An 11,103-nucleotide genomic window follows, 5' to 3' on the forward strand; every position below is an offset into this window, starting at 1 on the left:
CTATTTATTGCCGAGACGATTATCAAGTGAATAGCGGGGAGGTGCTACCAATATTTTGTGGCAGATCCCGAGCAGAGAATGGGAAAACGAACCCAATCTACACATAGCCGGGTGGGATTAGGACCCATCTTTACCTATTAGCGTGTAGGTTGCATGGACGTAATAGAAGTGACGAACTTGATTAACTGATGAATATATATGTTGAATTATATATATATATATATATATATATATATATTTCTTTTGTGTTTATTATCTAAGCAAGATGAGTGATCGTGCATGGATGTACACCGGTCACACTAGTCAGAAAGAGATTACCAAAGAATGGTTTACAAAAACCAAGGAGTTTGTGAAAGCCGCATTTGCAAATGGCCAGACAAGAAACTAGTGCCCCTGTCCTGGGTGCGGCAACTATAAAAAGAGGACAGAGGCTGTAATGATTAAACACCTGCAGAGGATGGGTTTTACGTATGATTATACGATGTGGACATTTCATGGTGAGTCTGCCCAACGCACCAGAGCTAAGGTGGTTTGTCATTGCATCGAGAAGCATGGTACCGGGATCTAAGACATGGTGCAAGACGTTGATGATGCTCGGTATTCAGACGATGAGATGGTGGAATCTGCAAAGGCCTTCTATGAAATGTTGGAGTCTTCAAAACGTCCTCTCCACGAGCACACTGAGTTTGTCAGCTCGATACCATTGCACAAGTAATGGCTCTGAAAGCTCAATTCAACTTGGGAAGAGTATACTACGACACGATGATGACACTATTTGGACGCTTTCTACCAAAAACACATATCATGCCTCGAAACCTATACCAGCCGAACAAAATACTACGTCTACTCAAGATACCATGTGAGCAGATACATGCCTGTGAGAAAGGATGTCCCTTATTTAGGCTTGAGTATGCGGACTTGAATTATTGTCCAATTTGCAAGTCCTCCAGATATGTTGTGGTAGATAACGGTATGGGTGAGAAGAGCCATACCCAAATCCCAGTGAATGTTCTTCGGTATATGCCAATCATACCAAGGCTTCAACGTCTTTTCATGGTCGAAGAGATGGCCAGACATATGACATGTCACAAATTGGGTAAAATAACCGAAGTAGATGTAGATGGGAATAAGACGGTGGTACAAACATCAGATGGGGAAGCGTGGAAGCACTTTGATGCATTACATCTAGATAAAGTAGCACATCGAAGGCATCCCCGAGTCTGCGTCGCCACGGATGGGTTCAATCCCATGGTATGATGGCAACCCAATATAGTAGTTGGCCTATATTTTTCATTCTAGTCAATCTCCCCCCGGACAGATTTTGCAAGGAAAGAACATATTCCTGACATTGATAATTCCAGGGCCCAACAATCCGGGGAAGAATATGAATCTGGACATGCAGCTGCTTAAGGATGAATTCCAAGAAGCTTGGGATAATGGATTCAAGACATACAACACCGACAAAAAAACTTGAAAATGCATGTGTGGTACTTGTACTCGATGCATGACTTGCCGGTGTATGTGCTATGCTCTGGCTGGTGTGTGCATGGAAGGTTCCCGTGCCCCATATGCAAGGCAACTCTTCAGTTTCATTGGTTGCAGGCGGGTCAGAAGTATTCTTGCTTTGACTTGCATAGACAGGTCATGGATCCTCGCCATCAGTTTAGAAAAGAAAAGATGAACTTTACCAAAGGTAAAGTTTTCAAAAACACGACACCACCTCTGCAGACAAGCCAACAGATTCTTGATAAGTTAAACGCTCTCGAGCCTCATACAGAACGTCCAGGGTATTCAAGGGGAATAATTCAAAACACGCGTGGACTCACAATACATGCTTGTGGGATCTGCCTTACTTCAAAGACCTCCTTGTTGCACACAACATCGACATGATGCACACTGAAAAGAATATCGCAGAGTCCAATGTTTGTACATTGTTCGGCATATAGGGGAAGTTTGTGGGGACCCCGACTTACTAGTTGAGAATCGCCGTGCTCAGTGATCCCAGAGATCAATGCTCGCCGAACATAGATACTGAATAAAGAGTCTTACATCCATGTACCGATTATTACATCACGTGACCGAATGGTCAAGTTCACGAGATAGGGCCTAAGGAAAAATCACACGAGTACACTAATAGCGGAAAACAAAGGGGCTAAGCGGGTGCCCATGACATCAAGGCTACACCGACATGCATTCTGACTCTGAAGCGTCCTAGTTCGGAGGGGTGTCGCCGAAGACGTACTCATCTCCAAACTCCGGTCCTTCCATGTCTGGTCAATAAAATACCCAGTGGCAAGCCAATGAGTACTTTGAATGTACTCGCAAACAGCCCATGATATAATCAACGAAAGTGAAGAATAAGAATATCATGCATCTCTAGTATAACTCAACTAGGTGGAATGATCATGAATATGCATCAAGTTAAAGAATTACTCTTGAAGAACAGGTTACAGATATCGATATATCTGTCGAGGGCTGAACCATCCGGGTTCACCCTATATGCCAAGTCACCAAACTTGGTCATATTATTGCTATCATAGCAACACCTTTCTCATAGCCATACGCACACACGCTCACGCACACTTGGTTCATGCGGAAATATCAGGACGTAGTTTAAGCAGGATAACCCAACTGTCCTTGACCGTGGACACGGCTATTCGAATAGTTTACACTCTGCAGAGGTAGTATGCTGGACCCACGAGATCCGGGAAACTTCCGTGTCATCCACGACTCGCGGTATATCACATACCCGAGGTAAGTACCCGATCAATGCCTTTCCCCTGACGATACTAGACAAAGAGATCCACTCGATTGGTACCCAGCTCACATGTTGTACGTCTTACAAGCACCGACTCTGGACAGTACAAACCATGCGGGGACCAACGGTGTGACTGAAACTCATAAAAATGGCATAGTCGTCCTACCCGGCACGACCCCATCACGAGAGTGACCACATATCACTCCCGCAACTAGAATTGTGGCTCTTTGGTAGCACCGACCAGAGTAATTAACATAGCAACGTCCAATAAGGGGTAACGTGGTCGTACTGGTAAGGTTTGGACGGTCGACACATCATAAATCTAATCCCATTTCCGAAACCTTACTCACACAAATACCGGGTGCATCACTTCACCAAAAGTGACCACCTAACTCATCATCACCCTCGGGCATTAGTGGCACCCGACGGGGTTTGCATAAACTCTTTCTTTATGAAAACATCATGTTCATGATAGTACTACTGCTATCTTTACTTGTCAACATGGTATTAGCATGACCCTCAAGGGGTAGAGTCAAGCTCAATGCAAATGCTCCAGAGGAGCCTTCGGTAATATCATATCAAATTATTACCGGCACTTATGATCATATGCAATGGGAATACTTGATATTCTATCATGCAAAGTAACATATGCTCAGTCATGGTCAAATGGCTGCTTGCCTTGGTCAGCTAAGTATCCGGGGTCTTCTATCGTCGATTCCCTCGTCACACGGATTTTCTATCGTCGATAAAACAAAAAAAATAAGAAATAGCTCACACAGAAACAGTCCACAAAGTCATTTTAAAAATGTTCCCTATTTCTGATATATCTAAGATATCATTTAAAAAATATTTGCCTTAGTTTTCTTTGAAGGAATATTTTTCAAAACAACCAAGAAGAAGCAAAACTATTCCATTTTAGACCTTTTTATTAATATAAAATAGAATAGTTGCTGGAAAAATTCACCTAAGCATATCATTAAATACTACACTTTTTTAGAAGAATAATAGTGGAAGAATTATATTTTTACACTAGTTAAATGTTTTTATAAAAATCTTAGAAACCAGGGCTTAAAATAAAACGAAAAATAGGCTAACTCCGTCCTGGATCGGCCCAGAGCTAGGCTGGCCCAGGGCCAGCCGACAGCCTGCCCAGGCGCGCGCGCCGTCAGGTTTGAACCTGACGCGCGGGGCCCTGCGGTCAGTGGGTGAGGCCAGCGCGGGGGAGGAGGCTTGGCCATCGACAGGTGGGGCACACCTGTCGGGGTCATCTCCTACCACTACAGGAATTAGCTTCTTTGTCGTCTACCATCACAGACGGCAAAGAGTAATCCACTGACGGCAAAGAGTAATACACAGACGGCAAAGAAAACTCATGTTGGCAAAAATTCTGCGTCAGCCTACGACGGCATTGTAGATTCTTTGCCGTATGCCTCAACGAAGCGGACGGCAAAGAGCTTTGCCGTCAGCTTTTCATAAGAGCAGTGGGCAAAGATGTCGAGATGGCAGCCGACAGGCGTTGCCTCCGTTAGGGGCTAACGGAGGCTTTGCCGTCTGCCTCCACCCCTACTCTTTGCCGTCTGCCTCCAACTCCTCCCCTCCCCCCTCCACTCTTTGCCGTCTACCTACCCCTCCACCCCCCTCCTCTGTGCCCTCTTCTTTGCCATCTGCCCCCCAGGAAGCAGACGGCAAAGAGACTATATGGCCAGCTGCTGTTGTCCAGGTTGCATAGCTGGGTGCCACGTGGCACCTTTGCCGTCAGCTGGCTGATGGCAAAGGCCTTTGCCATCAGCTGGCAGACGGCAAAGAGCCTATGTTGTCACATTTTTGTTTATTTTTTCTATTTCACAGCACATATATATATATATATAATTCATAGCACATATATGATAAATATGTGACAACACATATATGATATACATATAAAGCTCATCAATGCCATTTGTTCATCAACGTACATCCCATATATCAAAAGAACCAACACATACAAAGTTTCATCCATAATTACATACATATAGTTGCACATATATTGTTTATCCATATATACATATACATATAGTTCCGCATTGTTCATCAACTCAAATAAAAACGGGAACTAAAGCACTCCAATGCCAGCTTCCATGCATGTAGTACATCCAATCTGCAAAATGGGAATAAGAAAGTCAGAAGAAGAAGAACAACAACATATATATGACAAATAAGCTAAATTGAAGAAAAAAGAGAAGAAGCAAGAAGAGAAGAAGGAGAAGAAAAAACAAGAATAACGAGGAGGAGGAGGATGAGGAGAAGGAGAAGGAGAAGGAGGAGGAGAATAGGAGAAGAAGGAGAAGAAGAGGAGAAGAAGGAAGGAAGAATAAGGAGAATAAGGAGGGCTCCTTCTCCTCCTTCTCCTTTTTCTCTTCTTCTCCTCCTCCTCCTTCTTCTCCTTCTCCTTCTCTTCTCTTTCTCTTCTTCTTTTTGTTCTTCCTTTTCATTTCTCCTCTTCTCCTCTTCTTGGAGCTAAATTAGCTAACTATGAATTTTTGGAGCTAAATGGGCTAATTATGTCATTATAGAGGAAAACAAGCTAGGTATATAATATTAATGAGCTAATCAAGGTTCTTATGCCATTTTGAGCTTATAATGTCTTTTTGGAGCTAAATGCGCTAATCATGTCATTGTGGGGAAATTAAGGCAAGGAGAATATGAAAGAGGAGAAGAAAGAGGAGGAGGAGTCGGATTCATTGTCGCTGTCTACTTCCATGTTCTTGGGTGAAGCACGGCGGTTCTTGAAACGTTTCTTGGAAAGACGTGTTTCTTGGAAGAATACTCCATCATATGTGTCTGGATTAATGTGAGGTTCATAATCCTGTTCATTTGGGAGAGGTGGTCTATCATGTGGCGGCATTTCATAAACAACATACCAACCTTCCAGATTCTTATCCGTTTGGCATGCCCACGGTAGATAGAAAACTTGGGTCGCATGTTGAGCCGTAATATAGACATCGGGAACATCTAAATGGGTGTTTGGATGGATTTCGAGTAGTCCTATATGTTCATGAGTCCTTCTAGTCTCATTCGGCTGGAACCAATAACATTTGAAGACTACGACGTTCGGTGGGTTTTCACCATAGAATTTAAGTTCATAAATTGCTTCAACTCTTCCATAATACTTGATAACACCTTCGCCGATAGTAGAGACACCACAATTTGTAGATTTCTGGTCGGGCATAGATAGCTCTTTGCCAAAGGTACGGAAGAGATACCCGTTGATGTTGTATTTCTCAAATGAACGGACCTTATGGTCAGAACCATTAGCGACTTGTCTCAATTCGGCATCCATAGACTCTGAATTAGCCTACAAGTTCAATACGAAACAATTATTGCATTAGCCGCAAGTTAGACCAAGAAATGAAATGGTCCATTATTGATAATTACCGTTTGTTTGAACCAAGAGATGAAACCGGGATAGCCGCCTCCTGTCTTTGACAGAAGCTCATACTCTTCTACGGAATCATTTTCGATCACCGCTCCTTCCAAGAATTTGGTGATGTAACGGCTGTTTGAAATATCCAGGAATAAGAGCAGTTCAAAGGAATTAGAAGTTACGGGAAAATCTGCCGAGAACTCACTCGATGTAGGGCCGCACTTCTGTTAGGTTGTTGAATATATACAACAAAATGTTCCGCCATTCTTCGACATCCAACGTTATTGGTTTCGAAGCACCTGCTGGTGCGAGCTTCCCTTTGAATAGGCTGAGGTTGGACCAACCTTTATTAGGGTCTGCATCATTGTGCCGAGGCTTCGGATTATGCAAATGATGATTTTTGGCTTCGTAGTGTGCTGTCACAAAGTATGCCACCTCCTCAGTAATGAATGGCTCATCCATCGATGCTTCAATTCTACGCTTATTTTTACATTTAGCTCGAAGGGTCTTCTACATCCTCTTAGTTGCATAGCACTAACGATCTTGCACGGGCCCACCTAATCTTGCCTCGGACGGTAGATGTAAAATCAAATGTGTAAGTGCATCTAGTGCTTCTTAGTGACTTTGGTGGTTTGAAGACTTATAGGTTAAGTATTTAATGTGTTTGTGAGTGTACACAGGATCTATAAGTCATTGAGGAGTTTGAGATATTTGAAGAATATCGACCCCTAAAAATATATGTCTTCAGTTCAAGAAATTGGTCTGAAGCTGAAGAAATGAATCGCGAGGAATCTGCGATGAAATTGATATTCCTCATGAAGATACTGATATTGAGAAGTCCGGTGGTTCCTGAAGAAAATCATTTTGAAGAATTTGAAGCATGAAGATTTACACTGTCTGTTTTACTTTCTTCGCATTTGAGTAATAGGAACACCGTACTGTTAAAGGGGGTCGAAGTTACACTATGGAATGAATTTCCTCACGATGCTCAACCCAAGCCTAATCCTACGAAAAGCCTCAAGTGAGGAATATGAGTGACATGAGGACTCTCACAGTTGAGGGTTCCGACCGTTTCGATAACCACGCCAAGTCACTGGTCTTATCCACTCCAACGGTCATATTATTTAAGGGCATTAGTGTCAAATCATATCGGGATGCTCCCATGCTATAAATAGCCACCCCCCACAACCACTAGCTGGTTGGCTGCTCCGTTAGAAACTGACACTTGTCATAAGAGCAACCCAAATTCCTCAGAGCCTTCGAGAGTAATTCATCAGTGAGGAAATACACGATCCACCGAAACCACAAACCAAACCTAGTGATTGAGCATCACTGAAGAAGTTGTTCCGGTGTGGGACTGAAGCCTTTTACCTTTGAGGACTGTGCATCCTCCAGACGGTTAGGCGTCATGGTCTAGAGCATTCCAGCAGTTAACTGTGGATCGTCGAGTGACCAAGTTTGTGAGGGTTTGGAAGTCTGCCCTGAAGACTTACCACGAGTGTTGGGCGAGGACTGTGTGTCCTTAGCTCAAGGAGAATACGGTAGGGACTGTGTGTCCCGGGACTGGGTGTCCTTTGGTTTCAATAGCAAGCCGCTCCAAACCAGATGTACGACTGTCACAGCAGTTGGAACTGGGTCATCAACGACTGTCTTCACTGAGAAACGGGTTCTAGTTCCTCAAGTCTTTACTTTCCCTGTATTATGTGTTGATGACTTTCACTGTGATTGTTTGAAGAATTTGCTGAAGACTTTCTCTGAAATTCCTCAACCCCCAATTCTTCACATTAGTTAATCCCCATCTATATTCTGCGTGCCTGCTCACTCTGCAATCTGTTTTCACATTCTTCACTCTGAAATACTGCGGTTGTGAACGTTTGCACGTCTGATCCTTTACTGTTTCCGCTGTAAGTTAGTCATGAGTGAGGAATTTCCTCAAAAGGAATTTCCTCAGTGATGAAATTCTAAAAATATCCTATTCACCCCCCCTCTAGTCGATATAACGCACTTTCAATTGGTATCAGAGCAAGGTACTCCCTTGTTCTGTGTGATTTTGGTTTAACCACCTGGAGTTTTAGTTATGTCGACTGCAGGCATGTTTAAGGTGACTGCAGCATGTCCTACCTACGAAGGAAATAACTTTCCCTTCTGGAAGAACAAAATGCAAATGCATCTTCAAGCTATTGATAATGATCTCTGGTATTTTGTGGAAAATGGCGTCCCCATCATCTCTGCCAGTGTCACTGCGGCTGATGTGAAGAAATTCAAGCAACTTGATTCTCAAGCGAAGAACATCATTTGTGGCCATCTGAGCCTAGGCCAGTTTGGAAGAGTAAGTGCTTTGGGATCTGCAACACTGATCTCGGAGAGACTGTGCAAGGTAAGTGAAGGAGTATCAACCCGGCGTGACTCTCGTGTTGATATTCATCGTAAACTCTTCAATCGCTTCAAGAGACATGATAATGAAAGCTGCCAAGACACCTTTGATCGCCTCACTCACATATCAAATGAACTGCAAGCACTGGGAGCTCGAGACATCACTGATCACGAAGTTGTGAAGAAACTACTGAGATCTTTGATACTTTAGTTCTGATGATTCAAGAAAGACCAGACTACAAGATGCTGGATCCAGCTGATATACTTGAAAGGCTAAATACTCATGAATTCCAGCTAGAAGAAAAGAGAGATCTATATGGACAAAGCTATTCCAGACCACGTGCACTGAAGGCTAGAGCAATTTCCTCATCTGAAGAAGACGACACAGATGACAACATTTGTGACCCTGAAGGATTTGGACAGGAGCTTGCAATGCTCGTGAGGAAATACCAGATATTTACCCGACATGGCCAGTTCGGTAAATCTTCAAGAAGAGACATGAGGAAATCAGAATCTTCAGCTGAGGACTACAAGAAACGAACCTGTCACAAGTGCAAGAAATCAGGTCATTACATTGCTGATTGTCCCCGCTGGGGAAAGGAATCAAAGAAGAAGAAATACAAGGATGACAGTTCTGATGACTCCAAGAAGAAGAAGAAATCTTCAAAATCCTCATCTTCAAAGCCCTCATCACACAAGAAGACTAGTTTCAGAAAGGCTCGGGCACTTATTGGCAAGGAAATGGACTCCGAGGCGGAATCAGAGGAAGGTGACGAAGAACAATGTTCTGAAGAAGACTCAGAATCTGGACAGGCTAGTCTTGCACTAGCAACCACTTTCGTCAGCAAGTCAATCTTCAATCTTGAAGAAAATGATTGCACCATCCATACTGGTGACTATGTTGATGACTTCGCTCCAACCTATTGCTTCATGGCAAAGGGTTCGAAGGTATCCAATAATGCCTCTTCCTCTGATTGAAGTGACTATGAACCTAATGATTATAAGAAACCCAGTTACAGTAAACTTGCTATCATTGCCACTAATCAACAAACTGCTCTGGAAAAGCTTCAGAAACTGCTAGACAAAAGTGATGATCTGTTGAATGACGAAATGAACCTTACCCAAGTCCTCACTGATGACATAAAAGTCTTCAGTCTAGATTTGATAATCTTCAAGATCGTTATGATACACTCCTCACTGATCATGAGAAGCTTTCCTATGAATTTCTTCAAAGGAAGCTTGATCTTGAGAAGCTGAGGATGTGTCATGATGATCTTCGTATGGAAAATGATTCATTACTAGCTCAACAGATCAGCGCTAGCTGAGGATGTGTCTTAAATGCATTGAACGCGAAACTGCTAATTCCTCACCAGAATCATCAAATGCTACCATAGCTACAAATTCTTCAACTGCACCTGTTGTGTCTATTTCCTCACTTGAGGAAAACACAAATGTTACTGATGAAAATGCAGGGTTGAAGGAATTGTACGTGACAACCATGTACAAAAGCCTCAAAGGACATCAAACCCTTTGTGATGTGCTCAAAAAGCAGATCTTGAACAGGAACCCGAGGAAAGAAGGAATTGCCTTTGAGAGGATATTAAATGCTGATGGATCTTATTGGAAACCTGAGTAGTATCCCAAAACCTCATGGGTTGCTGCTACTGGGCCTCCTTTTGATCCATCTAATCTAACTGGCTTTTCATGTGAATTATCCTATTCCTCGGATGAGTCATTTGATTCCAAATATAAACTGTCCAAAAATCAATCTGGTGAAGTATTTTCTCGATATGTTGGAACTAACTGTAGGAATGACCCTCCTCTGAGGAAAATCTGGGTTCCCCAAAGATGTCTTGAAAATCTTCAGGTGAATGTCCTGATGACACCACCACTGAAGAATCTGAACCCCAGATCAAATTCCTCAGGAGGACCAAAGTCTTCAAGAGGATCAAAATCCTCAACTGGTCAAAACTATGCTCGTACCCGTGCTTATGCGTCTAACATGCAGGGAAACTACAAGGAATATGAATATGAGCGTTACACCTCAAATCAATATGTTCATAAATCCTCAAACCAGTTCTCTGCATATTCATATGAGTACTTTAATCCCCCTACAGTTAAGAGAAGTGCATTAGCTTCAATGCCACCTTTCTCATATGTTGCTCGCAGGATGATGAACGCTTTCCCACCCCTTCAGATGTGGGTGGTGAAGAAATCAAACTAATCACCTCTGCAGGTCAGGTCTCCAGATGAAAATCATCATCTGAAGAATTTGCTGGAGACCTGAGGAAATGCTTGATAGGACGCAAGCTATTGATTGATGAAATAGAAATATTTCACTCGTCCTTACATTTCTGTTATGATGAAATTACTGATCTGATGAAATTAGTATCATATTCTTCAAATCTGAAGCATATGAGATTGTAAGCTGTACTAATTCATCTGCAGGATTACAAACCCAAGAATACTGAGTGGGTTCTTGATAGTGGCTGCACACATCACATGACTGGTGATAAAAGCTTACTGATGAATATGCCACTAACTCCATCACCTCTGAAGCAAATCACAT

Source organism: Hordeum vulgare, chromosome 5H, assembly GCF_904849725.1.
Source record: "Hordeum vulgare subsp. vulgare chromosome 5H, MorexV3_pseudomolecules_assembly, whole genome shotgun sequence".
Taxonomy (NCBI): domain Eukaryota; kingdom Viridiplantae; phylum Streptophyta; class Magnoliopsida; order Poales; family Poaceae; genus Hordeum; species Hordeum vulgare.